The sequence below is a fragment of the Corythoichthys intestinalis genome, chromosome 5 (assembly GCF_030265065.1).
Source record: "Corythoichthys intestinalis isolate RoL2023-P3 chromosome 5, ASM3026506v1, whole genome shotgun sequence".
Lineage (NCBI taxonomy): Eukaryota > Metazoa > Chordata > Actinopteri > Syngnathiformes > Syngnathidae > Corythoichthys > Corythoichthys intestinalis.
The window spans coordinates 4271795-4297849 of record NC_080399.1 but is presented as its reverse complement, the minus strand read 5'-3'; the positions used below and the strand labels follow the sequence as shown (position 1 = coordinate 4297849).

General features: G+C 40.2%; 1 protein-coding gene and 1 long non-coding RNA gene across 2 annotated transcripts in view; one reads left to right on the top strand and one right to left on the bottom strand.

Annotated features, from left to right (window-relative positions):
- Positions 1–1092: 1092 nt before the first annotated feature.
- On the bottom strand, positions 1093–26055 carry LOC130915793 (uncharacterized). Its single transcript, XR_009063148.1, has 4 exons — positions 25917–26055; positions 15258–15315; positions 10497–10571; positions 1093–1742 (listed from the first exon to the last, which is right to left on the bottom strand). It is a non-coding gene; the product is annotated as an uncharacterized LOC130915793 (long non-coding RNA).
- Positions 23955–26055, top strand: part of neto2b (neuropilin (NRP) and tolloid (TLL)-like 2b) — a 193725-nt gene continuing 191624 nt past the window's right edge. The window contains exon 1 of the mRNA XM_057835868.1: positions 23955–24178. The gene's annotated coding sequence lies outside the window, so the exon portion shown is untranslated. The remainder of the gene's footprint in view (positions 24179–26055) is intronic.

Genomic DNA, 26055 nt, shown 5'->3' with positions numbered 1-26055 from the left:
TTTGTTTTTGGCGAACTTTTTAATGGAGCTACTGCTATCCTGTTGAACCTAATCACACGTGGAAAAATACAATTGTACAGCGTTTTAAATGTATTTTTTGTATATTTCACCACGATTTGAGAGCTCAATAAATTGAAGAAAAGTACGCCTTGTGTTTGGAGGATTTGTTTTTGGGTTTGCTGGCTGTTTAGTGACACTCACGGCAACAAACGGGAAGGGGTGAGCGGTGCCGCACCAAGCCACTTCGGCTGCATTTTGGCACATGGAAAATAGCGAATACCGTACTAAGGTATGACGGAAAATTTTAGTGGTTTTGAAACCGTGACGTTTTCACACCACGGTAAACCGTGAAACCGGTAACCGGCACATGTCTACTTGGTTGTAACGGGTGGTTATTTGAGTCACTGTTGCCTTTCTATCATCTCGAACCAGTCTGGCCATTCTCCTCTGACCTCAACAAGGCATTTCCGCCCACGGAACTGCCGCTCACTGGATATTTTTTCTTTTTCGGACCATTCTCTGTAAACCCTAGAGATGGCTGTGCGTGAAAATCCCAGTAGATCAGCAGTTTCTGAAATACTCAGACCAGCCCTTCTGGCACCAACAACCATGTCATGTTCAAAGTCAGTCAAATCACCTTTCTTCCCCATACTGATGCTCGGTTTTGAACTGCAGGAGATTGTCTTAAACCACGTCTATATGCCTAAATGCACTGAGTTGCCGCCATGTGATTGGCTGATTAGAAATTAAGTGTTAACGAGCAGTTGGACAGGTGTACCTAATAAAGTGCCCGGTGAGTGTATTTTTTTTTTTTTTGAAAATTATTTTTTTAACAATATATTCATGTTCCAATTTGCAACTATGTTCTGAATTTTTTTTAAAAAAATCCTGTTCAATGGAAAAAGTTTTTTTTTTTTTTTTTTTAACCCATACATCTCAAAATAACACATTTTGGAGCTGTAATTGCAATACCGTGATACCGTGAAACCGGTATTTTTGCTCACGGTTATCGTACCGTAAAATCTCATACTGGCACAAGCCTAACTTAACCTTTTAAATTTTTCAATTTTTATTTGTTTGGATCAATTATTTATCATCTAGCATATCAGAGAAAGTGAGACAGTAACAAACAACAAAAATACACTTAAGCGATAGTTATGAGTTAAATATCCTTGACTTTTTTGCAGAACGAAATATTAGCCATCAATTAATGATTCTAAGTTTAAAATGTCAGACACTTTGAATAATATAAATACCTTCGTTTTATGGCTGGGTTGAAACAAAAGCGGTTGCGCGACACCTGTACATAGAGTAAAACGCACAAATTAAAAACAGTTCGGGGACTTATTAATGTGCCATGAATCTGCTATGGCAGCATATAGACATATTGTTCTCTCAAACACAACAATTCTTTTGGCTTACAATACAGCTGTTTCTTTTAAAGAGGAGTGCAACAGCTGAAACTGCTTTTTCAGCCTTGTCTGTATTTTCCGGCTCAAGCTTGACAAAGTCTGTCATTTTGTTTCCAATTGTGATTTTATTTTCGTTAATTATGCTCATTCACATCTGGAAATAATTCAAAAGCACCGCCCTGCCTGCCTACGAGGCAGATGGAGAGGAGGCTGAAGGAGGTCCCGAAGACTTATCTGAATCCGAAGGCCCACCCAGGCCCTGCCCCACCGGACATACGCCCCCCTGATACCCCGAAGGCCCTTGGGTACCAGGTCTTTTGCGTTCACGTTCTGTTGGCAGAGAAAAAAAAAGCGTTAGTTTTTATCTCGAATTAAGTCTAGAATGTTGTTTGAACAAGATTTCTTGTTTCTGAGATGAACACCGTAAATCAGTGGTCTCCAAACTATTCCACATAGGGCCGCAGGATTTCATTCCAACAAAACAAGACGACACCTTTGAACCAATCAGGTGTCTTACAAGTGTAATCAGTTGATTGCAGTCAGGTGATGCTTGTTTTAGCAGAAACTTCATTGGTTAAACTGTCTGTGCTCGATCGGTTGGAACAAAAACCAGGACCCACAGCGCCCCTTGAGGAAAGGTTTAGAGACCCCTGCTGTAAATTCTTTGACCTAAAACCATTAAAATGGGCAGAAAATAAATTGAATCACGTTGTGATAAATGGAATCAACTACCCCGACAGCAGGTGTGGCGGATCCGGCGTCAGCTCGCTAGATCCGCATATCAATCACAGCCGTTGAATGTCTGGGTAGTGAAGTCAGTATGCATCTCGCCTAATGCAATCATGTCTATAGACCCTACCCACGTGACGTCACAACTCCGCTCTCCTGACTGGTGCCGCCCACTTGTCCGTCAACACATCGTGTTGACCTGTTACGGCTACGTACATTCCTCCTATTTACGGCGTGTTTTTCTGCTCGTTAACATTAATAATCAAAAAGCTGAAGACGTGTGTGGCGGTCGGTTGCAATAACAGAGAAGATAGACGGAGAGACTTGAAGTTCTACCGGATTCCGAGAGACACGGAGAGGAGAGAGCGAGATGGGCTGCTGCAATTCGACGAGAAAACTGGGCTCCAAACGATTACCACAGATTATGTAGTAGTCATTTTATATCTGGTAAGATGCATTTAATATATATTTAGAGGGTTTTGGGCTGACAACCACAATTAAGATCATTGCTAGGCTAATCGCCGACAACATACACGTATGTATGTCGTGAGAGTGCTATCGCTAAACCATATAAACATTAAAAGCCCTAGCTCCATTGACAAATGACATGAAATACATTAGACTTGACAGTGGATGTTAGCAAGAACAAAAGATTTTGAATTGAAAATTTCGTAACTCACCTTCCGAGCACAAGATTCCTGCCGAATTTTCGTGTACGAGGACGTGTTTCACCCAACCAGCAACGTAGCATTTATAAGCCTCCAAGCTCTTAAAGTTTTTCAAACTTTCGTGAGAATAGGCTGATTTTGTGTGGACAAGATAGCTGTAAATATCAGGGTCAGGCAGAGACGGCGAAGGCAGCCGGTCAAAAATCATCGATTTAGGCATCAAATATGGATCTGGCGACTGTATAGAACGAAGCTTTTCCACATAACGCCTTTTATGCAACACATCCAGTGAGTTTACGGCATCAGAAAGCACCGGATCTTCCATGAAATGCATTTTAAATTCCTCGATCAATTGAAACCAATGCTAATACAGAGACAAAATGACGGACAAGTGGGCGGAACCATACAGCGAGCACGTGGTTTTATGACGTCGGTGGGTAGGGTCTATAAATGGAGTTGTTTTTCACTGACACAGCTGACAGTTTTGCCTCAGATAATCATGGACTTTTACAATGCATCAATAATCATGATAATCGCGATAACCGTGAGAATCGTCAATACCGTGATCATTGTTCAAACATCAAATCGTAGCACCCTGAATTGTAATCGAATCGAACCGTGGGGTGTCTAAGATGGCACACTACTAACATACAGTGGGGCTGATAAGTATTTAGTCAACCACCAATTGTGCAAGTTCTCCTTCTTGAAAAGATTAGCGAGGCCTGTAATTGTCAACATGGGTAAACCTCAACCATGAAAGACAGAATGTGGGGGAAAAAAAGAGAAAATCACATAGTTTGATTTTTAAAGAATTTAGTTTCAAATTAGAGTGGAAAAAAATATTTGGTCACATACAAACAAGCAAGACTTCTGGCTGTTAAAGAGGTCTAACAAGGCTCCACTCGTTACCTGTATTAATGGCACCCGTTTTAACTCATTATTGGTATAAAAGACACTTGTCCACAGTCTCAGTCAGTCCCACTCCAAACTCCACTATGGCCAAGACCAAAGAGCCGTCGGACCGATAATTATCGTGCACCTCTATTTGCAAATGCTGTTAACCAGCGATTTTTAATGTTTGTAAGTGTCACCTTTTAACCGCAAGTTTGCGTTTTGGACAAGAGTGCCAATGTTTTATAGCAGGCTAAGGTAGGTTGTCTTTTTTTCCCCATTAGTAGCAATGCTAACGTTTAAAGTGTTTAATATACATGTTTCCTTATTTTGTATGTCTATGTCATTATCTTCCGCTTGTTTCGGGGTCGGGTCACGGGGGCAGCAGCTTTAACAGGGAAGCCCGGACTTCCCTCTCCCCAGCCACTTCAACCAGCTCCTCCGGCGGGATCCCAAGGCGTTCCCAGGCCAGCCGAGAGACATAGTCTCTCCAGCGTGTCCTGGGTCGTCCCCGGGGCCTCCCGCCGGTGGGACATGCCCGGAACACCTCTCCAGGGAGGCGTCCGGGAGGCATCCGAACCAGATGCCCGAGCCACCTCAGCTGGCTCCTGTCTACGCGGAGGAGTAGCGGCTTGACGCTGTGTCCCTCCCAGATGACCGAGCTTCTCACCCTATCTCTAAGGGAGAGCCCGGACACTCTGCGGAGGTTAACTCATTTCGGCCGCTTGTATCCGGGATCTTGTTCTTTCGGTCGCGACCCAAAGCTCGTGACCATAGGTGAGGGTAGGAACGTAGATCGACTGGTAAACCGCATTACTGCAGACGCCGCACCGATTCGCCTGTCGATCTCCCGCTCCCTCCTACCGTCACTCGTGAACAAGACCCCAAGATACTTGAACTCCTCCACTTGGGGCAGGATCTCATCCCCGACCCGGAGAGGGCACTCCACCCTTTTCCGACTGAGGACCATGGTCTCGGATTTGGAGGCAGTCCATCTCGCTCTCCTCTCCAGGTCTCTCGGAATACGGTAGAACTTCAAGTCTCTCCGACTATCTTCTCTGTTATTGCAACCGACCGCCACACGCGCCTTCACCATTTTGATTATTAATGTTAACGAGCAGAAAAACACGCCATAATAGGAGGAATTTACGAAGTGGTAATGCTTTAACAAGACAAGTAGACGGACAACATGGCGCGGGGGCGTGGCTGTGACGTCACGTGAGTAGGGTCTATAGCACTTTTCCACCTTTCAAGGAAAGTTAAGAAGGCCAAATCAATCCATACCAGTGACTATAGATAATGTTGCAAATAATGTTAATTCAGTAGGTGACACAGATGGATTCGGACCACAAATAGGATGTCTTGCTCATGTTGAAAACCTAGCTGCTAAGAGAGCTGTAGCAATCAACAGCTTGAACGCTTCACTTTACAAACAGTAAAGATTGTTCTCAGCTCTTTTGTACAAAATTTTTTCAGATCAGTAAGAAGTAAGCACATAAATATTATGCACTAAAATGCATGTGAATATGATGGCAATTTAATTTTTGCTCGTTAGCAAAAAAAAAAAAAAAAAAAAAAAAAAAACAAACAAAAAATACAATTGTTATATTTTTTTTACAGAGCTTTAAATGTATTGAATCGGATCGAAAATTGTGTCCCCCGTATCAAAAATCGTACCGAACCATGACTTAAAGAGCATATGAAACGAGAAAAAAAGTCTTAAATGGCATTATTATGTGAATTAGAATCATATTTTGAGACGATTCAACTATATACAACAATTTAGCAAAGCACAGATGACGAGAAATTAGTCTTTTAATCTGCCGGTTAGCCACGCCTACCATTATAGGGCTTTAGCGTCCCCAACAGGTGGATGACGTCAGCGGTAGACTGGGCTCATCGGTTTTACTATTCAGTCCATTGAGGGGGAATTATTCAGAACGAGGAAAACGCGATGAAGAGAGCCGCAAAATGTCATTGTTTCAGTCTCTCTACTACAATATTTTTACAGGATATTCTTTTTATCCAAGTATTTTTCCCCAATAGCTATATAAATGGCTTGAGAAGGACCAGTCAGCCCATCGAGGGGGAACTATTCACAACGAGGAAAACGCGACGAAGAGAGCGGCAAAATGTCATTGTTTCTGTCTCTTCAATAATTTTACAGGATATTCTTTTTATCCAAGTATTTCCCCCAATTGCTAAATAAATGGCATGGTCATGACAAATAACAGTCTTGTGCTGAATGGAATATGAAATAATAAAAATGCATTTATTCAGGACGACATGGCAAAATTACTCCATAATGGTCAAAACTGTCGACTTCACCTTTACTGTCGCACCTCCCGAACGATATTTTATGACACCTAAATCGGACATGTGTCATTTCCCTTCCCCGGCTTCGGAAAATGTAAACAAACCAGAAGGCGTGACAGCTAGCCGACATGCTAAACCGAACCGAGTGATGTTTCAAAGTCTTCGAAGCGGAAAATCACACATAACTATCCTGGATTACTTGACATGACGACCCGGTGTTGTGCCGAAAAATAGCCGCCCCGCACAACACCGGCGGAGAGCAATTTACAGTTCGTTCCCCGGAGGAGGGTGGCTGGAGTTCTTGTGCAGCTAACGTGCTTTTTACATGCCTATCAATGATCAAACGTAAGTAGTCCTTCATTTAAACAAAGTTTGTAGTGTTTACTTTGTAATCGCTGTATTCGTATTTGACATAATACAAAACAAGATGTTTACTCACTTCCTCGTAAGTCCAATGGTCCCACAGTAAATATCCACGGTGAATGGGAACCTTTTGAAACTCCAAAAAGGCGCATACGCCTCTCCCTCATACAGAATGATTTTTTCTGCAGCCGTTTGGCTGGCGTGATGCGAAAAATAAACGTATTAATCCGCAAAATCAGCTGAATCCTTCGTCCTCATACACAACAGTACACTGTAGCGTGAAGAGGACTTCTTCTACCGTACACGTCACAGCGCCCTCCTCCTCAATGCAAGACCGAAGCCGGAAGTCACTCATTTTCATGGCGCGGGATTCAAAAAACTGAATAAAAATAGCGATCGCTTCCACACACATCCAAGCGGCCCATATCATTCAGAGGCATAAAATACCACGTGTATTATGAAATAAACATGCTTTTTCGTGTCACAGTCACTTTAACTGTATCGTTGCATCCCTATGGAACACCATTGCAGAAGCTATGACGGGAAAAGTTTTCATTTGCCTAAATGCTTAAGTTATTAAGTGCAAATTTTTTTTTTTTTTAACACATTTTATTTATTCTTGGTTTCTGTGCGGTATCAATATTGTTGTTTTTTACTTAAGAGGCATGATTTGTTAAAATGTATTTTTGAATTTAAGAGTAAATATTTATCGTGTTTAAATGGGTGTACTTGATCGATTAATATATACTGTATTCTCACTGTGTTATTGTAAATTGGTTAAAAAAAAATTGGGGGGGCGCAATAATATCACAATAATTTATGAGAATAATTATCGCACACTAAAATTTGTTATCGCGACAGGCCTAAATTCTATGACGTGTTGATTACCAATAAACATCTGTAAAATGAACTGGAGTCTCATATGTTCTCTCCACGCACGCACAAATGTATGCATGCACGCACGCGGTGATAAAGTGCAGCCGTGAAAATTATCGCCCACATTTTTATTCACCTTGCGACAAATGGACTCATTGCATATCGCGAAAGGCTTACCAACTTCAATAAAACATATCATTAGTTAGTTAGATGGAATTACGACCCCCCCCCCCCCCCAACCACACCCCCTTAAACATTTTCTCCTCGGATCTACACAATTCACATAGGTCACCCCTTTTGACTTCAAAATGGCGAATTTCGCCGAAAGGTGAATGATTTTCATGCCGGTTATCAAAACGAAAACATTAAGAGGGGTTTTAATATAACATTTCTATAACTTGTACCAACATTTATCTTTTAAGAACTACAAGTCTTTCTATCCATGGATCGCGTTAACACAATGTTAATAATGTTCATGCCATCTTGTTGATTTATTGTTATAATCAAGGGCGTAGGTTCGGTCTCAACATTGGTAGGGACGAAATGGCATAACCTGCATGTACACTTTTTTGCTGGGGACGGGACATTCATAATGATAAATGCAAAATAAATCTGTATTGCTTTAGTAACTTTTATGTGTACTGGTTCAGCCTACACCGTTCAAAGCTTTGTTTTCAAAAACTACTTAAGAAACATTTTGAAAACTTCCAGAAAAAATGTCTGGATTTTATGAGCAAATTTAAAATTGCATTATTGAACATAAATTATACTAACATACACAGTGAACACAAGTTTGTTAATAATCTCTTAACTATCCAGGAATTAAAAAAAAAAAAAAAAAAAAAACATTCGTTTTAAAATCATTCAACATCGCCTAAATAAATGAAATATAACTGAAAAAACGTCTTTGTCCGGGAATGACAAAAAATAAAAATGGAACTGTCCTTCAGGGAAAAAACTACTGCTTTTGTCCACAAGCACACCCAAACTCAACAAAAAAAATGAAAGTTCCCTTGTAAGCTGCTTCAAGACCACATAAATTTTAAAAAAGCAAATTGGGGAGAAGGAGGAAAAACCTCGGTTCACTGCATTTCTAAACAGTTAACGTCAACAGTAGAAAACATATACAGGTGGACACCTCTCTAAGCAGTTTTCTACTTGAGTTTCGCAGGTTAGCAAGTTCACACAGTTTAATGTTATGCCAACTCAGATGCAGGTCAGACTTTCAGTAGCAAAATTTGTGGTGTGTTCCCTGCTTCCACAACATCGACGTCTTTTTACATTTCTCAAAGTGGCTACTGCTGGCTGGAAAAAAAAAAACTTTTAATATCCCTAACAGCTCTAATATATGATGTGTGTGTGTGTGTGGGGGGGGGTGTTGGGGGGGGGGGGGTGTCAAATCATAAGCCAATCAAAGGTGCGTTTCGAAGGGGGGAAAAAATGGACCGGCACATTCAGCAAATGAAAAGAACTACATGTAAGTCTGAACATAATGAAAATACTTAACTTAATAATGGTTGAGTCAATTACAATAATTAAAACATATGGGAAGACAGTGTAAATGACCTATATAACTGAAGTTATTATATACAGTACAGTTGTGGTCAAAAGTTTACATACACTTGTGAAGAACATCATGTCATGGCTCTCTTGAGTTTCCAGTTATTTCTACAACTCTGATTTTTCTCCGATAGAGTGATTGGAACAGATACTTCTTTGTCACAAAAAACATTCATGAAGTTTGGTTCTTTTATGACTTTATTATGGGTGAACAGAAAAAGTGATCAAATCTACTAGGTCAAAAATATACATACAGCAGCGCTAATATTTGGTAACATGTCCCTTGGCCATTTTCACTTGAATTAGGCGCTTTTAGTAGCCATCCACAAGCTTCTGGCAAGCTTCTGGTTGAATCTTTGACCACTCCTCTTGACAGAATTGGTGCATTTCAGTTAAATTTGATGGCTTTCTGACATGGACTTGTTTCTTCAGCATTGTCCACAAGTTCTCAATGCGGTTTAAGTCTGGACTTTGGGAAGGCCATTCGAAAACCTTCATTCTAGCCTGATTTAGCCATTCCATTACCACTTTTGATGTGTGTTTGGGGTCATTGTCCTGTTGGAACACCCAACTGCGCCCAAGACCCAATCTTCGGGCTGATGACGTTAGGTTATCTTGAAGAATTTGAAGGTAATCCTCCTTCTTTATGATCCCATTTACTCTCTGTAAAGCACCAGTTCCATTGGTAGCAAAACAGCCCCACAGCATAATACTACCACCACCGTGCTTGACGGGAGGCATGGTGTATTTGGGGTTAAAGGCCTCACCTTTTCTCCTCCAAACATATTGCTGGGCATGGTGGCCAAACAGCTCGATTTTTGTTTCGTCTGACCACAGAACTTTCCTCCAGAAGGTCTTATCTGTGTCCATGTGATCAGCAGCAAACTTCAGTCGAGCCTTAAGGTGCCGCTTTTGGAGCAAGGGCTTCCTTCTTGCACGGCAGCTGACACCTGTGTTCCAGCAGCTTCTAATTCTTGGCAGATCTGCTTTTTGGTGACTCTCGGTTAAATCTTCACCCTCCTGACCAATTTTCTCTCAGCAGCAGGTGATAGCTTGCATTTTCTTCCTGATCGTGGCAGTGACAAAACAGTGCCATGCACTTTATACTTACAAACAATTGTTTGCACTGTTGCTCTTGGGACCTGCAGCTGCTTTGAAATGGCTCCAAGTGACTTTCCTGACTTGTTCAAGTCAATGATTCGCTTTTTCAGATCCATGTATGTATATTTTTGACCCAGCAGATTTGATCGCTTTTTCTGTTAACCCATAATAAAGTCATAAAAGAACCAAACTTCATGAATGTTTTTTGTGACAAAGAAGTATCCGTTCCAATCACTCTATCGGAGAAAATTCAGAGTTGTAGAAATAACTGGAAACTCAAGAGAGCCATGAGATTATGTTCTTCACAAGTGTATGTAAACTTTTGACCACAACTGTAACGCAAATAAGAAACTCGAAACTTTCAGGCCGCAAATCTCGCATGCAGTTATTGTACTCGACGGAGATTCTAAACTGAAACATGTCCAGACCGCTGACATTCTACTCTCGTAGTTTGTTTTTCCTCCATATGAAAAAGCAGCCCCGGCATTGGTTAAGAGTGGCTATTGGCCCGCTCTCATTGGTCTAGAGCAGGCCAATAGCGATCAAATTTTTAATAGCAAAAGAGAAAATGAAGACTTACTTTTCCTCTGGGATTTACAACCTGTGTTTTTCCGAGATTTTTTCCAGACATCGTTGATGAGCCATGCCTCTAACACTGGGTTAAAAAAAAAAAAAAAAAACTGGTGTGATTTACTTGGTCAAATCTTTGTAACATTTTGCACAATCAATTAAATTTGACTTACTGCTAAACCTAATGTTTTCTTATCTATCAAGTGAATATTACTTTGTTGTAGTTTAGTTCATGTATGTCAAATCTGCAGTGTATCACAAAAGTGAGTACACCCCTCGCATTTCTGCAGATATTTAAGTATATCTTTTCATTGGTCAACATTGACAAAATGACACATTGATACCATAAGTGGATTATAGGGGGGGGGGGCCTGGTGGCCGAAAAATGTCACTGCATGTAATTGACTTTCCTATATAGAGCCTACCCACGTACCACGTGCTCGCTGTATGGTTCCGCCCACTTGTCCGTCATTTTGACTCTGTATTAGCATTGTTTTCAATTGATGGCGGAATTTAAAATGCATTTCATGGAAGACCCGGTGCTTTCTGATGCCGCAAACTCACTGGATCTGTTGCATAAAAGGCGTTATGAGGAAAAGCTTCGTTCTATACAGTCGCCAGATCCATATTTGATGCCCAAATCGATGTTTTTCGACCCACTGTCTTCGCCCTGTCTGCCTGACATCTGCTACGCAGATATTTACAGTTATCTTGTCCACACTAAATCAGCCTATTCCCACGAAAATTTGAAAAACTTCAAGAGCTTGGAGGCTTATAAATACTTCGTTGCTGGTTGGGTGAAAGAGGTCCTCGTTCGGCAGGAATCTATCTTGTGCTTGGAAAGGTGAGTTACGAAATTTTTAATTCAAAATCTTTTGTTATTGCTAACATCCACTGTCAAGTCTAATGTATTTCATGTCGTTTGTCAATGGAGTTAAGGCTTTTAATGTTTATATGGTTTAGCGATAGCACTCTCACGACATACATACGTGTATGTTGTCGGCGATTAGCCTAGCAATGATCTTAATTGTGGTTATTTGTCAGCCCCGTAGACGAGGCCAGTTTCTTTCACTTGGTACTAGCTAAATATTATTCAAAAAATAACGATGGTGGAAGAAAGGGAAGTCACAAACATCTTGAATTTGAAACTATGTCGTACTACGTCGTATGTTGTCGGCGATTAGCCTCGCAATGATCTTAATTGTGGTTATTTGTCAGCCCCGTAGACGAGGCCAGTTTCTTTCACTTGGTACCAGCTAAATATTATTCAAAAAATAACGATGGTGGAAGAAAGGGAAGTCACAAACATCTTGAATTTGAAACTATGTCGTACTACGTCGTATGTTGTCGGCGATTAGCCTAGCAATGATCTTAATTGTGGTTGTCAGGCCAAAACCCTCTAAATATATATTAAATGCATCTTACCGGATATAAAATGACTACTACATAGTCTGTGGTGATTTTTTTGGTGTCCAGTTTTCACGTCGAATTGCAGCCGTCCATTTCGCTCTCCTCTTTGGATCCCTCGGAATACGGTAAAACTTCAAGTCTCTCCTTCCATCTTCTCTGTTAGTGCAACCAACAGCCACACACGCCTTCACCATTTTGATTATTAATGTTAAGGAGCAGAAAAACACGCCGTAAATAGGAGAAATGTACGTAGCCGTAACAGGTTAACACTATGTTTTGACGGACAAGTGGGCGGAACCATACAGCGAGCACGTGGTACGTGGGTAGGCTCTATACCCTAATTTTCGCACTATAAGGCGCACCTGACTATAAGCCGCCACCCACAAAAATTGGCATGAAAACGGCATTTGTTCATAGATAAGCCACACCGGACTATAAGCCGCAGCTGTCCTCACTGTATTATGGGATATTAACACCAAAAGATATTAACCGGTAATACTTCATTTGACAGCAAAATCAAACAACTTTCATAAGACCAAATGAACCTCCATGAAGCTTTGAACCACTTGGTTGGGAAGCTTCATTTGGTCATCACTGCTCCCTTCGGCGAGACAGTCAACCTCTGCTACTACCTGCGGTCAAAACTGTTGTCCAACATGCCTCCTAGCATGCATTGCAGCGCGACAGATGCAAATAACTATCAAAATTCATGTTCTGTGCTAATTATTTCTTCAGTTACTGTTCCAGTTGTTTCATTATTGCTAGTTATGGTATTTGGTAACACTCTATTTGACAGTGGCGGCATAAGACTGTCATTAGACAATGATAATTATGATATGACACTGTCATGAGCATTTATGAATGCTTATAACAGATGTCATTTAGTGTTAGTGTGACATCATTTGCCAGATGACACTTAATGACATAAGCATTCAGTAATGCCCATGACAGTGTCATGTCATAATTATGATGGTCTTATGACAGTCTTATGACACCGCTGTCAAATAAAGTGTTCCATTTTAACCGAAATAAATCAACAAATAAGCTGCACTAGACTATAAGCCGCAGGATTCAAAATGAAGGAAAAAAGTAGCGGCTTATAGTCCGACAATTACAGTATACAGTGGGGCAAATAGGTGTTTAGTCAACCACCAATTGTGCAAGTTCTTCTACTTGAAAAGATTGGAAAGGCCTGTAATTGTCAACATGGGTAAACCTCAACCATGAGAGACAGAATGTGGAAAAAAAAACAGAAAATCACAATTTTTTATTTCTAAAGAATTTATTTCCAAATTAGAGTGGAAAATAAGTATTTGGTCACCTACAAACAAGCAAGATTTCTGTCTGTCAAAGCGGTCGAACTTCTTCTAACGAGGTCTAACAACTGCTCCACTCGTTACCTCTGTATTAATGGCACCTGTTTTAACTCATTATCGGTAAAAAAGACACCTGTCCACAACCTCAGTCAGTCACACCCCAAACTCCACTATGACCAAGACCATAGAGCTGTCGAAGAACACCAGAGACAAAATTGTAGACCTGCACCCGGCTGGGAAGACCGAAATCTGCAATAGGTAAAACGCTTGGTGTAAAGAAATCAATTGTGGGAGCAATTATTAATAAATGGAAGACATACAAGACCACTAATGATCTCCCTTGATCTGGGACTCCATGTAAGATCTCACCCTCTGGCATCAAAATGATAACAAGAACGGTGAGCAAAAATCCCAGAACCACACGGGGGGACCTAGTGAATGACCTACAGAGAGCTGGGACCACAGTAACAAAGGCTACTATCAGTAACACAATGCACCGCCAGGGACTCAAATCCAGCACCGCCAGACGTGTCCCCCTGCTGAAGAAAGTACACGTCCAGGCCCGTCTGCGGTTCGCTAGAGAGCATTTGGATGATCCAGAAGAGGACTGGGAGATTGTGTTATGGTCAGATGAAACCAAAATAGAACTTTTTGGTAGAAACACAGGTTCTCGTGTTTGGAGGAGAAAGAAGACTGAATTGCATCCGAATAACACCATACCCATCGTGAAGCATGGGGGCGGAAACATCATGCTTTGGGGCCGTTTTTCTGCAAAGGTACTAGGACGACTGATCTGTGTAAAGGAAAGAATGATTGGTGCCATGTATCAAGAGATTTTGAGTGAAAATCTCCTTCCATCAGCAAGGGCATTAAAGATTAGACGTGGCTGGGTCTTTCAGCATGACAATGATCCCAAACACACAGCCAGGGCAACACAGTAAGAAGCATTTCAAGGTCCTGGAGTGGCCTAGCCAATTTTCAGATATCAATCCCGTAGAAAAACTGTGGAGGGAGTTGAAAGTCCGTGTTGCCCAACGACAGCCCCAAAACATCCCTGCCCTAGAGGAAATCTGCATGGAGGAATGGGCCAAAATACCAGCAACAGTGTGTGAAAAGCTTGTGAAGAGTTACAGAAAATGTTTGGCCTCCGTTATGGCCAACAAAGGGTACATAACAAAGTATTGAGATGAACTTTAGGTACTGACCAAATACTTGTTTTCACCATGATTTGCAAATAAATTCTTTAAAAATCAAACAATGTGATTTTCTGTTTTTTTTTCTTTTCCCCACATTCTGTCTCTCATGGTTGAGGTTTACCCATGTTGACAATTACAGGCCTCTCTAATATTTTCAAGTAGGAGAACTTCCACAGTTAGTGGTCGACTAAATACTTATTTGCCCCACTGTATACTTAAATATCCGCAGAAATGCAAGGGGTGTACTCACTTTTGTGATACACTGTACATTGTGGAAGGATGGCGGAAGAATGGCGCGCACACACGGCCTTTTAAGGCCGTGACACATACGTGCATTTTTACTAATCTATAATATACAATATGCTAAAATGTTATCTGGGCGTTCTCAATTTACTACTTTATAAAAATTTGGCCCCTTCCGCGGTCTTTCCGCCGCTGCACCCACTTGAAGCCATCGCATCGGGGGGTCGCAGTGTAACAAGTACACCTGCGTGTACCCGATACACTCACCCCATGAAACCTTAACTGCCGATCCCGGTCACGGCACCAGTGTAAGCGGTTTGGACCGTGCCGCGCGATGCGATCCTTCCCCCTCGTCCAGGTTAGAACTATTTATAAGTGTGTGTATGTATTGTACTTTGTTCAGGCCATAATCAAAAACGTGTTCATAATCATGTCTGTGTATTCCTGTTACATCAATAGCTTAATCGTAATCACCACATGCTGAGCTGAACGTCGCTCCAGTCTCAGCACAGTATCCAGTACTTTGTCAGTATATTGTGTTACATTTACATAGTGTAAAGCATCTTTGTTACCTTACTAGCAGGAATCAGAAAAAAATTAACTCACCAGCCCCAATCGCCTCCTCCTGGAGAGACGCCCAAACCAATCGCTGCATTCTTTCGACCTTGTATGAGAAGTGTATGAAATTTGAAATACAGTTGTGGTCAAAAGTTTACATACACTTGTGAAGAACATAATGTCATGGCTCTCTTGAGTTTCCAGTTATTTCTACAACTCTGATTTTTCTCTGATAGAGTGATTGGAACAGATACTTCTTTGTCACAAAAAACATTCATGCAGTTTGGTTCTTTTATGACTTTCTTATGGGTGAACAGAAAAAAGTGATCAAATCTGCTGGGTCAAAAATATACATACAGCAGCGCTAATATTTGGTAACATGCAATGTTCCCTCTAAGCTGCGCGCGTGCGCAATCGCGCACTGCTGGCACCTCTGCGCACAAGAAATTCAATGCTGCGCACAAAAAAAAAACACAAAAAACAAAAAAAATCAACAGAAACGTATGTTGTAAATCGGTGAGTGACAGGTGTCCAGCAAATGATACGATAAGGTTCACTTCCGCTACGCAGCCAATCATAGCATTGCCATTGCTTGTGTATTGCCCAGCCTACACTCGCGGTGTAGGTTAGCAAGCTGACAACAGTGCGTGAGTACGGCGGAGTTGGGAGACGTAAAGGCCAACCCCTTATCATGGCGAAACGAACGGGCAGCGACACATCCACTCACCAAGCCAAAGTAAAAAGAAATGCGGTCCATATAAGAAGGAGTGGCTGTCATAGCATGTGCAAATAGACGAACAATCGGTGAAACTGAAGCCAAAGTACCAAGTGAGTTTTCAGAGGGAAAAATGTGGACTGAATGGAAGTTGGACTACCTCAAGCGTCATATTCTGCAGAAAAGTCATTTGAAAGCTGTTGAAAATTACAAAGACTCAAGATGCGACAGGGGATTGGTACATTATTGCGGGAGAATGCAAAAGACCGACAGAAGAGAAACGAGCTGTCCCACAAAACAAAATCTGACCCAGAGCAAGTTGAAGTTCTCATTGACAATATTTTACTCACCATCGAAATGAATGCGTCAATGGTGTCAGTTCAACAAATCCACAATCACATGGCAAAGTATGTGAGTATACCAGAAAGCTGGCGAAGTAAAAACTATGCCTTTGAATTTGAAAACTCAATCAATGATATAGTGGAGAACGAGACTATGTGCAGTGTTAAAAATGCACCCTGGCATACACTCATAGTAGATGAGAGCACTGACATATCAGTACACCAAATGCAAGTCCTATATATGTTAAGACGTGAAAAATAAGGTACAATTTAAGTCAGATTGGTGTGTATTCCAATGACATTTATTAAGATATTTTAATTATGGATATTAATCATTAAATGCTCTAACTACTGGATAATTTACGGGCAGTAGAAATGCTAATAGGCGTGAAAAGGTATGATACTGGTGTGTGGCCGCTATGTACCGTATTTTTCAGACTATAAATCGCAGTTTTTTTCTTAGGCGCTTTTGGTAGACATCCACAAGCTTCTGGTTGAATCTTTGACCACTCCTCTTGACAGAATTGGTGCAGTTCAGTTAAATTTGATGGCTTTCTGACATGGATTTGTTTCTTCAGCATTGTCCACAAGTTCTCAATGTGGTTTAAGTCAAGGCCATTCGAAAACCTTAATTCTAGCCTGATTTAGCCATTCCATTACCACTTTTGATGTGTGTTTGGGGTCATTGTCCTGTTGGAACACCCAACTGCGCCCCAGACCCAACTTCGGGCTGATGACGTTAGGTTACCTTGAAGAATTTGAAGGTAATCCTCCTTCTTCATTATCCCATTTACTCTCTGTAAAGCACCAGTTCCATTGGCAGCAAAACAACCCCACAGCATAATACTACCACCACCGTGCTTGACGGTAGGCATGGTGTACTTGGGGTTAAAGGCCTCACCTTTTCTCCTCCAAACATATTGCTGGGCATTGTGGCCAAACAGCTCGATTTTTGTTTCGTCTGACCACAGAACTTTCCTCCAGAAGGTCTTATCTTTGTCCATGTGATCAGCAGCAAACTTCAGTCGAGCCTTAAGGTGCCGCTTTTGGAGCAAGGGCTTCCTTCTTGCACGGCAGCCTCTCAGTCCATGGAGATGCAAAACACACTTGACTGTGGACACTGACACCTGTGTTCCAGCAGCTTCTAATTCTTGGCAGATCTGCTTTTTGGTGATTCTCGGTTGAATCTTCACCCTCCTGACCAATTTTCTCTCAACAGCAGGTGATAGCTTGCGTTTTCTTCCCGATCGTGGCAGTGACAAAACAGTGCCATGCACTTTATACTTACAAACAATTGTTTGCACTGTTGCTCTTGGGACCTGCAGCTGCTTTGAAATGGCTCCAAGTGACTTTCCTGACTTGTTCAAGTCAATGATTCGCTTTTTCAGAGCCGCGTATGTATATTTTTGACCCAACAGATTTGATCACTTTTTCTGTTAACCCATAATAAAGTCATAAAAGAACCAAACTTCATGAACGTTTTTTGTGACAAAGAAGTATCTGTTCCAATCATTCTATCGGAGAAAAATCAGAGTTGTAGAAATAACTGGAAACCCAAGAGAGCCATGACATTATGTTCTTCACAAGTGTATGTAAACTTTTGACCACAACTGTATTTACTTAGCGCTTTTGAAGGGTTTTGGCCATTGGCACATGAAAGCATTTCAACAAATAGCCAAACTTAACGTGACAGGCGCTAATGTAGGGGTTCTAGAGCAGGGCGGTAAACCGAAAATTTACCGTCACCGAAATTCTTAACGATGACCGACGTAATTTTGACCATGTCGGTAAATTCGGTAAATTAATAAAACAAGAAAATAGTCTTTTCATCCCGCTTTGATTCTGTGTTGTTCGTCTATGTTCATTCCCCTTTAAGAAAGCTGTGAATGTGCTTGCGTAGGGAGTCACGTGATCATCAGGAAGCCAATCAAACAAAAGCCCGGTAAGCTAACGCTAGCAGCTAACGCTACAAGCAAAACGTGATGGAGTGTGGCTTAAGGGAGGTTCACCAAACTTTCAACCGACATTTAGTAGACTCTTGGTGGCATCCAGACGGGCTTTCACCCGCTGTCCTCCTTTGTTCTCACGATTTCCGGAGATGGTGCTTTCAGTGCTTTCTACTGGTAGCCAGGCTAACGCTAGCTAGCGGCTAACGCTACAAATGAACGTTATGGAGTCCGATAGAGGCTCTAACCTGGTCGAAACGGCTGAACTTAATGAGTGGATTGGGCACGGACTGCATCTAGCAATTACTATGTGGCGTTATTTTGTATCTGTCTGTGTGTGTGATTCCTCTGATAGCTTTTGTGATGGTAAAGAATTCTGCATAAAGTACAATCCAACGGCGAAACTTATAATGACCGAGAAATGGCCCCAGCTATTTTTATTGTGCGTGCATTTATGAAAAAATGCACTGGTGGGGGGGGACCCTTAAACCATAAAGTAAACACTTGTATTTAATAATTATATCACAGCAGCCATTAACAATAAGTTGTCTTTTTGAAGTGTACTGTTCAAGCTGCAAGTCATTTGTGTTACAATTACATGCTTGCACAGGCATATTGATTTTGACAATGTACATTGTTCAAGTCATACACGCTGTTATAAATGTTCATACTTGAATTCTTATTGCTTACAATACATTTTTATTAGGGCTGTCAAACGATTAAAATTTTTAATCGAGTTAATTACAGCTTAAAAATTAATCGTAATTAATCGCAATTCAAACCATCTATATAATATGCCATATTTTTCTCTAAATTATTGTTGGAATGGAAAGATAAGACGCAAGATGGATATATATTTTCAACATGCGGTACATAAGGACTGTATTTGTTTATTATAACAATACATCAGTTCTAAATCAGTTATAGAAATTTTATATTAAAACCCCTCTTAATGTTTTCGTTTTAATAAAATTTGTTAAATTTTCAATCAAAAAATAAACTAGTAGCCCGCCATTGTTGATGGCAATAATTACTTACACTATAAAATCAGTCGCACCCAAACGCCAGCAGAGGGCAGCAAAACTCCGCAAAACACAATTAACAGGTGGGCCTTTCACTCTAGTGACATTTAAATATGTCTGAGCTGGGCAAGTGCGTTAATTGCGTCAAATATTTTAACGTGATTAATTTAAAAAATTAATTAACGCCAGTTAACGCGATAATTTTGACAGCCCTAATTTTTATAAATTTAATGTTTAGACTGCATGTACAATTGTTAAATACAGTATATCAAATTGAATGCTGGTAAATAAATCAACAAGAAATAGTTAATCTGTATTTCATGCATTGATTCAGATTTTCAAATTATATAACAGTCCGCTTGGGCGAATTTATCGTCATTTATCGTTATCGAGATAAATCTGCTCAATTTATCGTGATACATGTTTAAGGCCATATCGCCCAGCCCTAAGGGGTTCCCAAACTATTCCACCTCGGGCAGCTGTGGGTGCTGGATTCCTTTCCAACGGGAGCGCCCCCGTCACTCGTACGTGAAACTGTTTGAAATTGGGGTTCGTGCTTTTTTCTATTTGCAAAGTGTTTGGACTTTGCATTTCGCTTTGCACCGTATTTTATTTACTCTCTTATTGAAAAAAATAATTTGTTTTTGTACTTTTTAAGAAAGTAAACCACAGACTTCATAACGTAATTGACGGGACACGGGGCCCATAAATAGGGGGCCTGCATTGTTGGCGAGGCCTTCAAAGCTGTGGAATCAGTTTTTTCATTGAAAATTCTTGTGAATAAATGTTTAAAGATATGGACGTAACAGTCTCTTCTTGTTTAAAAGCAAAAAAAAGTACATTTAGCATTTAAATTACGTAAATGTGTAGAATGTGCGGCTCGTCATAAAGTTCACTGTGGCGCCGCCTGACCACAACAACAAGCTTTTTACATCGAAAATCTTGTGAATAAATGCTTAAATCCCTGAATTCTTTATAGATCTGGAAGTAAAACAGTCTAGATTCTTGTTTAAAAGCAAAAAAAGTGCATTTAGCGTTTAATTTACGTAAATGTGTCGAATGTGTGGCTCGTCATTAAGTTCACTGTGGCGCCGCCTGACCACAACGAGCTTTATACTTTGAAAATCTTGTGAATAAATGCTTAAAACCCTGAATTCTTTATAGATATGGACGTAAAACAGTTTCAATTCTTGGTTGAAAGCAAAAATAAATAAATAAAAAACGAATTTATTTTACGTAAATATGTCAAATGTGCGGCTCGTCTTTAAGTCCATTGTGACGCTCCTTACCACAACGAGCGTTTTACGTCGAAAACCTGGTGAATAAATGCTTAAATCCCTGAATTCTTTATAGATCTGGACGTAAAACAGTCTAGATTCTTGTTTAAAAGCAAAAAACGTGCATTTAGCATTCAATTTACGTAAATGTGTCGAATGTGCGGCTCGTCTTCAAGTTCACTTTGGTGCCACCTTACCATAACAAAGAGTTTTTTACGTTGAAAATCTTGTGAATAAATGCTTAAATCCCTGAATTCTTAATATATATATGGACGTAAAACATCGATTCTTGGTTGAAAGGAAAGAAAAAAAACCGCACAGGTAGCATTTATTTTACGTAAATATGTCGAATGTGCGGCTCGTCTTTAAGTTCACTCTGGCACCCCTTACCACAACGAGCGTTTTACGTCGAAGACCTTGTGAATAAAGGCTTAAATCCCTGAATTCTTTATAGATATGGACGTAAAACAGCTCCCTTCTTGGTTGAAAGCAAAAAAAAATTGTTTTAAAAACGTACAGCTAGCATTTATTTTACTAGCATTTATTTTAAGTAAATATGTCGAATGTGCGGCTCGTCTTTTAAGTTCATTATAGCGCCGCCTTACACAACAGAGCTTTTTACGTTGAAAATCTTGTGAACAAATGCTTAAATCCCTGAATTCTTTAGAGATATGGACGTAAAACATCGATTCTTGGTTGAAAGGAAAGAAAAAAAACGCACAGGTAGCATTTACTTTACGTAAATATGTTGAATATCGCGGCTCGTCTATAAGTTCACTGTGGACCCCCTTACCACAACGAGCATTTTACGTCGAAAACCTTGTGAATAAATCCCTGAATTCTTTAAAGATATAGAGATAACAGTCTCGATTCTTGTTTAAAGGCAAAAAAACCTGCATTTAGCATTTAATTTACGTAAATGTGACGAATGTGCGGCTCGTCATTAAGTTCACTGTGGAGCCGCCTGACGACAACAACGAGATTTTTACATTGAAAATCTTGTGAATAAATACTGAAATCCCTGAATTCTCAATAGATCTGGACGTAAAATAGTCTAGATTCTTGTTTAAAAGCAAAAAAAGTGCATTTAGCGTTTAATTTACATAAATATGTCGAATGCGGCTCGTCTTTTAGTTCATTATAGCGCCGCCTTACACAACAGAGCTTTTTACGTCGAAAATCTTGTGAATAAATGCTTAAATCCCTGCATTCTTTAAAGATATATGGACGTAAAACATCGATTCTTGGTTGAAAGGAAAGAAAAAAAAAACGCACAGGTAGCATTTATTTTACGTAAATATGTTGAATGTGCGGCTCGTCTTTAAGTTCACTGTGGCGCCCCTTGCCACGAGCTTTTTACGTCGAAAACCTTGTGAATAAATGCTTAAATCCCTGAATCCTTTAGAGATACGGATGTAAAACAGTCTCGATTCTTGGTTGAAAGCAAAAAAAAATACAAAATAAACCGCACAGGTAGCATTTATTTTACGCAAATGTCGAACGTGCGGCTGGTCTTTAAGTTCACTGTGGCACCCCTTACCACAACAACAAGCTTTTTACTTTAAAAATCTTGTGAATAAATGCTTAAATCCCTGAATTCTTTACAGATATGGATGTAAAACAGTCTCGATTCTTGGTTGAAAGCAAAAAAAATCCGCCCCCCAAAAACGCACAGGTAGCATTTATTTTACGTAAACATGTCGAATGTGCGGCTCGTCTTTTAAGTTCACTGTGGCGCCGCTTACCACAGCGAGCGTTTTACGTCGAAAATCTTGTGAAGAAATGCCTAAATCCCTGAATTCTTTAGAGATATGGACGTAAAACATCGATTCTTGATTGAAAGGAAAGAAAAAAAAAACGCACAGGCAGCATTTATTTTACGTAAATATGTCGAATGTGCGGCTCGTCTTTAAGTTCACTGTGACGCTCCTTACCACTACGAGCGTTTTACGTCGAAAACCTTGTGAATAAATGCTTAAATCCCTGAATTCTTTAAAGATATGGACGTAACAGTCTCGATTCTTGTTTAAAAGCAAAAAAAGTGCATTCAGCGTTTAAATTACGTAAATGGGTAGAATGTGCGGCTCGTCATTAAGTTCACTGTGGCGCCGCCTGACCACAACAACGAGCTTTTAACAATGAAAATCTTGTGAATAAATGCTTAAATCCCTGAATTCTTTATAGATCTGGACGTAAAACAGTCTATTCTTGTTTAAAAGCAAAAAAAAAAAAAAAAAAGTGCATTTAGCGTTTAATTTACGTAAATGTGTCGAATGTGCGGCTCGTCTTTAAGTTCACTGAGGTGCCACCTTACCATAACAGAGTCTTTTATGTTGAAAATCTTGTGAATAAATGCTTAATTCCCTGAATTCGTTAGAGATATGGACGTAAAACATCGATTCTTGGTTGAAAGGAAAGAAAAAAAAACGCACAGGTAGCATTTATTTTACGTAAATATGTCGAATGTGCGGCTCGTCTTCAAGTTCACTGTGGCGCCCCTTACAACAACGAGCTTTTTACGTCGAACACCTTGTGAATAAATGCTTAAATCCCTGAATTCTTTAAAGATATGGACGTAAAACAGTCTCATTTCTTGGTTGAAAGCAAAAAAAAAAAATTTTTTTTTAAACGCACAGCTAGCATTTATTTTACGTAAATATGTCGAATGTGCGGCTCGTCTTTTAAGTTCATTATAGCACCGCCTTACACAACAGAGCTTTTTACGTTGAAAATCTTGAGAATAAATGCTTAAATCCCTGAATTCGTTAGAGATATGGACGTAAAACATCGATTCTTGATTGAAAGGAAAGAAAAACACACAGGCAGCATTTATTTTACGTAAATATGTCGAATGTGCGGCTCGTCTTCAAGTTCACTGTGGCACCCCTTACCACAACGAGTTTTACGTCGAAAACCTTGTGAATAAATGCTTAAATCCCTCAATTCTTTAAAGATATGGACGTAAAACAGTCTCCATTCTTGTTTAAAAGCAAAAAAAAACGTGCATTTAGTGTTTAATTTACGTAAATGTGTCGAATGTGCAGCTCGTCTTCAAGTTCACCGAGGCGACACCTTACCATAACAGTGTTTTTTACTTTAAAAATCTTGTGAATAAATGCTTAAATCCCTGAATTCTTTACAGACACGGACGTAAAACAGTCTCGATTCTTGGTTGAAAGCAAAAAATATACAAAATAAACCGCACAGGTAGCATTTATTTTACGTAAATGTCGAACGTGCGGCTCGTCTTTAAAGTGCTTGTGACACGAAAAAGCATGTTTATTTCATAATACACGCGGTATTTTATGCTCCTGAATGATATGGACCGCTTGGATGTGTGTGGAAGCGATCGCTATATTTATTTAGTTTTTTGAATCCCGCGCCAGGAAAATGAGTGACTTCCGGCTTCGGTCTCGCATTGAGGAGGAGGGCGCTGTGACGTGTACGGTAGAAGACGTCCTCTTCACGCTACAGTGTACTGTTGTGTATGAGGACGAAGGATTCAGCTGATTTTGCGGATTAATACTTTTATTTTTTGCATCACGCCAGCCAAACGGCTGCAGAAAAATCATTCTGTATGCGGGAGAGGCGTATGCGCCTTTTTGGAGTTTCAAAAGGTTCCCATTCACCGTGGATATTTACTGTGGGACCATTGGACTTACAAGGAAGTGAGTAAACATCTTGTTTTGTATTATGTCAAATTTGAATACAGTGATTACAAAGTAAACACTATAAAATTCCTTTAAATAAAGGACTACTTACGTTTGATCATTGATAGGCATGTAAAAAGCTATCCTCACGCTCATTAGCAGTTAGCTGTTAGCACGTTAGCTACACAACAATTCCAGCCACCCTCCTCCAGGGAACGAACTGTAAATTGCTCTCCGCCGGGCGGTTTGCCGATCCGCAAAGAAACTCGACAACCGGGTCGTCATGTCAAATAATCCAGGCTAGTTATGTGTGATTTCCACTTCGAAGACTTTGAAACATCCCTCGGTTCGGGTTAGCATGTTGGCTAGCTGTCACTCCTTCTGGTCTGTTTACATTCTCCGAAGCCGGGGAAGGGAAATGACATATGTCCGATTTAGGTGTCATAAAATATCGTTCGGCAGGTGTGACAGTAAAGGTAAAGTCGACTGTTTTGACCATTATGGAGTAATTTTGCCATGTCGTCTTGAATAAATGGATTTTTATTATTTTATATTCCATTTAGCACAAGTTATTTGTCATGACCATGCCATTTATTTAGCAATTGGGGAAAGTACTTGGGTAAAAAGAATATCCTGTAAAAATACTGAAGTAAAGAGACAGAAACAATGACATTTTGCCGCTCTCTTCGTCGCGTTTTCCTCATTGTGAATAGTTCCCCCTCGACGGGCTGACTGGTCCTTCTCAAGCCATTTATATAGCTATTGGGGAAAATACTTGGATAAAAAGAATATCCTGTAAAAATATTGGGAGTAGAGAGACTGAAACAATGACATTTTGCAGCTCTCTTCGTCTCGTTTTCCTCGTTCTGAACAATTCCCCCTCAATGGGCTGAATAGTAAAACCGATGAGCCTAGTCTACCGCTGACGTCATCCACCTGTTGGGGACTCTAAAGCCCTATAATTGTAGGCGTGGCTATCCGGCAGATTAAAAGACTAATTTCTCGTCATCTGCGCTTTGCTAAATTGTTGTATATGGTCGAATCGTCTCAAAATATGATTCTAATTCACATAATAATGCCATTTAAGACTTTTTTTCTGGTGTCGTATGCTCTTTAAGTTCACTGTGGCACCCCTTACCACAACAACAAGCTTTTTACTTTAAAAATCTTATGAATAAATGCTTAAATCCCTGAATTCTTTATAGATATGGACGTAAAACAGTTGGACGTAAAAGTCTCGATTCTTGGTTGAAAGCAAAAAAAATACCCCCCAAAAAAACGCACAGGTAGCATTTATTTTACGTAAACACGTCGAATGTGCGGCTTGTCTTTTAAGTTCACTGTAGCGCCACCTTACACAAGAGCTTTTTACGTCGAAAACCTTGTGAATAAATGCTTAAATCCCTCAATTCTTTAAAGATATGGACGTAAAACAGACTCCATTCTTGTTTAAAAGCAAAAAAAAAAAAAAACGCGCATTGAGCGTTTAATTTACGTAAATGTGTCGAATGTGCAGCTCGTCTTCAAGTTCACCGAGGCGCCACCTTACCATAACAGTGTTTTTTACTTTAAAAATCTCGTGAATAAATGCTTAAATCCCTGATTCCTGTATAGATTTGGGCGTAAAACAGTCTCAATTCTAGCATTTATTTTACGCAAATATTGCGAACTATGATGCCAATGACTTGGCGGCTAATTTCTCAAATTTTTTCCACGTTTCAAAAAGTATGCATGGTACGAAAAATATAATAATTACCTCGAATCCTCGAACAAATCACTCCTGAGATAATCCTTCCTGTTTGTATTTAATACAGTTTTCGTACTTTTTGAAGCGAAATCCACCGTTAGTTCGCTGCGTGCGTGTTTGTGAATAGCTCCTCTTGAAGCGGGCGGTC